This window comes from Elephantulus edwardii, unplaced genomic scaffold (assembly GCF_000299155.1).
Source record: "Elephantulus edwardii isolate Elephantulus edwardi_28Jun2011 unplaced genomic scaffold, EleEdw1.0 scaffold00044, whole genome shotgun sequence".
In the NCBI taxonomy this organism is placed as follows: domain Eukaryota; kingdom Metazoa; phylum Chordata; class Mammalia; order Macroscelidea; family Macroscelididae; genus Elephantulus; species Elephantulus edwardii.
The window spans coordinates 18,939,543-18,944,841 of record NW_006399794.1 but is presented as its reverse complement, the minus strand read 5'-3'; the positions used below and the strand labels follow the sequence as shown (position 1 = coordinate 18,944,841).

The window sequence follows — 5,299 nt, the reverse complement described above, 5'->3', positions numbered from 1 at the left end:
TGGCAACTGTTTGTATATCCTACAACATAATATAGGGAAAATTGACTAGGAGCATCCTACTTCATGAAATAGACTTCTAATAGCTTTCTTTTGTGTTTTTTAGTGTGCCATAAAGATTGGTAATGAATTCTAAATTACTGAAAGTAGTGCACTGAGGAGAAAGTAGTAATTCTCCATAAAGTCAGAGAGTATGAAGACCCAGGAAAACAGAAGAGAAAATTCCTAGAAAAACAAAAAACATAGCTATCCAACTCAACTTTATTCAAGGAATTTTTTTAGGCTTACTCAACAAATGTTTACTAAGATTTGCTTGATATGCAGAATCATGCATTATTAAGACTTGTGTAAGAAGCATTATAATATATTTTCTACTAAATAATATTCTTTTCCTTGGAGTTGAACATTTTAGAAATATCTTTTCAAGTGTAGATATATATAGATATTCTCAGAGAAATAGTACATATGTGGTTTGGGTTTTGTAAAAACATCACAGTTAGACTTTCAGTCTTTGTTTCTGGTCATCCTCATCACCATCACTGCTGCTGTGTCTACTAACATGTCAGTAGGATGGCTGGTAGTATCTGCAGCTGCAACAGTGAGGCTATGAAAACAGGAGTGGGGGAAAAGAAAAAAGTGAGGAGGGATTTACAAGGAATTTTCACTCTGTCCCTCAAAAAGAAACAGACTTGATCAGACAGATCTTCCCATGTAAACAATGGTAACTGCACAATAATTTGAATGGTGTGCTGCCACTACCATGGAGGAGAAAAGTACCATCAGTAGACTGATAACATTCAATTAGCAAGAGCAGGCAAATAATTCCAGACTTCCTTCCAACTGCTCTCACTCCAGTTGTTACATTTTCAGCACTGGGAGGTAGCACAGGATTTGGTTTTATCATTTGACCTGAAATTTCACTCTAATTTGCTCTAGATATGAGTTCCAATCTCCATGGAGACTCTGTGTCCTCATCTGATGAATGGGAAACCCTATTCCAACCTCCCAATACTACTTACACTTAAATAGATGAGCTGTACGTGAAGAACTTTATATAATTACACTGTATTGTCTGCATTTACATATGTTAGTGTTTAAGGAGGAACTTAACCCAAATTTCTTCCAATAACCTTTATGTAATGTGTCTGTTTGTTGACTGCGCTTCCAATCTTGTCTAGAAGTCTTTCTCTTTTGATCATAATGTTCTTGAGTCTACATTAAATTTTCCCTTTATGAAACAATGATGTTGTTGTTCTTGTGTACCATCGAGTTGGAACTGACCCAAAGCTGACTGGTGGGTTTTCAGAAGCAGTCTGTCTTCCTTGGAGCATCTGGTGGTCTTGAGCAGCATGCCTTCAAGATTGTAGTGCCACTTCTTGCGACTAGGCCACCAGAGTGATAAAAGTTCTCTTTCCTTATATAGCTTATACATGATAGCAAAAGTCTGCCATAAAAACAACTCATATTCTCATGCTTTATATTTCTTCCTTTTTCCCTCTAAAAGATACGTGTAATGTTACTAATTTAACTTGAAATTCTCTAAGTGTGTGGCACGTAGAATATAGTTAAAGCTAGCTTTTACTTTCTAAATCTATTGCAAATTTGTTCCAATTTGTAAAAATTCTATCACAGCCTGTAACAGTGTAAAAAAAATTAAAGATTCTTATTTATGCATGTTGCCTAGCAGTTTGGGAACTTCAGCTCATTTCTACTAAAAGTTCAGAGAAAGTGTTTTGCATTTATCATGCAAGTTATAACATCACTTCTTCTGGTTATTAAGATATGCAATAGAAATTTGCGACCGTGAGAACTCTGGTTAATCATCAACTTGATTCAAGGCATTTAGTTGAGTAAATTTCCTCAGGGACATTTGACCCATATTCTGACCTACTATCTCCTAGTTAATATAATAAATAAATTTTACATTTTATGTCTCTTTCTGTGTTCAAATGTACATTTAAGTTAGAACAGTCTATTATAAAGAGAATATCATCTATAAAATATATGTACTAAACTTTTAAAAAAATTATTTTTATTGGTTATTTGTACAATCACTTTATATGCATTGTGCTTTTTTCATGTACATTGTGTTATAGAAAATCATTCTTATATTGCGTGTTTTATATAATTAGTTACTATTGATCGATACTTAAGACAAGAAATTTAAATAAAAAGCATTTTGTAGCCAGAATAATCAAATCAAATATCTGTCTTAACTTGTCCTTTCCCCTTATTTTTAATTATTTTACGTATTATTGATTGTAACCCAAAGCTAAATTAGGCACATTAGCCATGTGCATAAGTTCAGTTAACTGTTCAGTTCCTTAGATCTTACAATTTAGAGTTTTTGTGTTTGGTTTTTTGGTTTTTTTTGTTTGTTTGTTTGTTTGTTTGTTTGTTTTTTGTTGTTTTTTTTTTTAGAACACAGAAGAAATTCTTTATTTGGATGCTTCAGTGACCAAGAGGCGGAGCAATAGCACACACCCACATGCAATATGCGAAGGCATTTCACAGGCAAGAGGACAGAGAGTGGGGGAGGAAGCTCTAGGAGTGGGGGGCGCTTTTTTGACCCTATGAAGAGGGGCAACTGATAGTGACACTCCCAAATATTCTTGCTTAAAAGCAACAAGAAGAAATCCATTTCCAGGGAAGTTCCAGGTCAGACAAAGCAGAGTTGAAGAGTTCTGGGTTTGGGGCCTGAGAACATGCTTCCTTACTGTATAGAGATCTATGCCAGCTTTCCATTCCTTTTCTAGGGGGCCCCTATCTGCCGCCTTGGTGTCCAAAAATCTCCTGTTGGGTGAGGGAAAGGTTAGCACCACAGCACCTGGCAAGGGATCTGCTATACATGGAAAGGAAAGGGCCAACAGAGCCGAAGGGCAGTAGCAAACCTCTGGGCTGGCGGGCATGAGGCAATTGCCTTTAAGGATGAAGATCTGTCATGGAAACTTGCATGTGTGGACCTTCCCACATGACCCTGGGGCACAGCGTCTCTGCTGGAGCAGGGGAAGGTTCCCATCCGAGTAGAGTGTTGCCCGAGCCCCTTGGTACTGCGGCAGCCTCTTGCTCTAGACTGCCCTCAGTTGTTGCAGCTCCTTAGCACCACTCAGGAACTGTGGAAAAGGGACAGGACCATCACTGCTCTAAGAGGAGACTTCACAGTGACCAACACCCTGCACAAATGGCTGGCATCTGGCCCCAGGCTCAGGGGAGTCTGCCTTTTTTGGGGGAGGGAGAGTGTTGTTACATCAGCTCCAAGCTCTCAAGTGGCATCCACTTCCATCTGCCATTTCCTGCCTCGACCAAAATCCAGCATGAATGTTCCAGGTTTCTCTGGAGATTCCTGGAGACCTGGGAGAGCTTAGGTCTTTAGCTGCAGATATTGGTCCAAAACCGACCTGCAGAGCAAAGAGAGGACTTGGAGCCTAGGAACATTTGCCTGGCGGGACTGGGGAGGAAAGGTCATCCTTCAATTTACCACCCTGTGAGACCCCAAGTTCTGATTACAGGGTCTGACACCAAATAGAGGAACAAACTCTGGAGGCTGACTGCAACTTCCTGAACCAATCAAAGGTGCCTGTGGCCCAGTCCTGCCTCAGGTCTATGTACTCTCCAGCGTAAGAAAGGAGGAGGGAGCCAGCGGCTGATCACAGGGAACTCGCTCATGGCTGGTCCAAGAGGGGGTGCAGAAACACCTCTAGTCTTCCAAGGTGGTAGAGTCTTTCTTAACGGGTTGCCCTTGCATTGGAATCTGGCCCAGGGGTGAAGTCATTACTTTTGGTGATTGGTTCTTGTGCTTGAAGCCTCTGACCTGAGCTTGGTACTGCTCTATGGAGTTCAGCACTATCTTACACGTCTTGCAGGGGTAGCCCTTCCCAGCTGATGCGTCAGTGACAGCTGGGTCTGCCAGTCGTCCATAGTGCGCCATGAGTTTAAGCTTGGTTTCTTGTTTCCTGTGTTTCTTGCCCTTATAATGTTGTTGAGCCATGACGGGATCGTTGAAAGTTGCATGGCAGAGGCTGCAGAATTTGTCACGGTCTATCATGTCTCTGTTCTGGTGCAAGGCTTCCACCTTAGTGGATTGCTGCTTCAGCTTTAAGATCTTTGCGTGGGTCTTCCCCAGGTAGTGTGACTGGGCCACGACAGGGGAGGAAAAGGTCATGTTACAGGTGGGGCAGCACTGGTTCTTGTCTTTGCTTCTGCTGCTCTTCTGATCTGAGTCTAGCTTCTTCATTTCCCCCTTTAAAGTCTCCATTCCATGGATTGCTAGGTATCTCTTCACTTTGTTGGCATGTTTTTTCTCTGGTAATGTGCCAACTTCTGAGACTCAGAAATGAGTAAGGCGCAGCAAACCTTACACTGGGTGTTGGTAAAGAGACACTGGTTCTTCTGGATCATGTGCTCCACTTCCTCCCTCCCCACAGGTTGGGCACCGGACACCGCTTCCCACAGGCGGCGCACCCTCTCACGGTCAAAGCGCACCCCGTCCGGTTCCCGGCCCTCCCGCTCCTCCGAGATGTTGTATGGCCCTGCCCCTCCGCTGTCAGGGGCCTCCACGGTGCCCAACACGAGATATTCCATCTTTCCTGCAAAACCTAACTGGCCCACAATTTAGAGATTAAGCTCTCTAATAAAATGTACTGGACACATTTGAGCTAAAAAAGAGAAAAATACTTGAAAGTGACATAGCTACTATGCTTCTCTAGTCCGTAATACCCTTTAGAAATTTGGACAAGTACCTGATGGAGAGCATGGTTCCAATTAAGTTCTGAGGAGACAAGATATACACTTAAGAAAAGAGGGGATAAATAATATACACTATTGAAACATATGAGGGAGAGAACTGTTCAAAAGGAATATATGATTAGGTATTATTTTCATGACAAGATTCCAGAAAAATAAATGCATAGTAAAGTGGACTGTGGACTTAGGAGAGCTGGGATTGTATAATAATGGAAGAATTTTTTTTTTCTTTTCAAAAAGAAAAGTAAACTGGGGGAAGGGATGGGCAGGGAGGAAAATGTACAACATTTTGTACATTTGAATAGAGGAAAAATTAAATGGTAAGCATATGCTATAAAATATATATAAATATGTTGTTGTTGTTATGTGCCGTCGAGTCGTTTGTGCCTCATAGCGTATGCACAACAGCCCTAAACCCTGCTCTATCCTGCGCCAACCGCACTGCCTCTGACACACCTATCCCGATTACCCCAGTCACTGAATCAATCCATCTCATAGAGGGTCTTCCCCTCCTGCGCCATCCCTCCACCCTCCCAAGCATGATGTCCCTCTCCAAGGA

General features: G+C 41.7%; 1 pseudogene; it reads right to left on the bottom strand.

The window, feature by feature from the left end:
* Positions 1-3,694: 3,694 nt before the first annotated feature.
* Positions 3,695-4,578, bottom strand: LOC102859258 (annotated as a pseudogene).
* Positions 4,579-5,299: the final 721 nt, after the last annotated feature.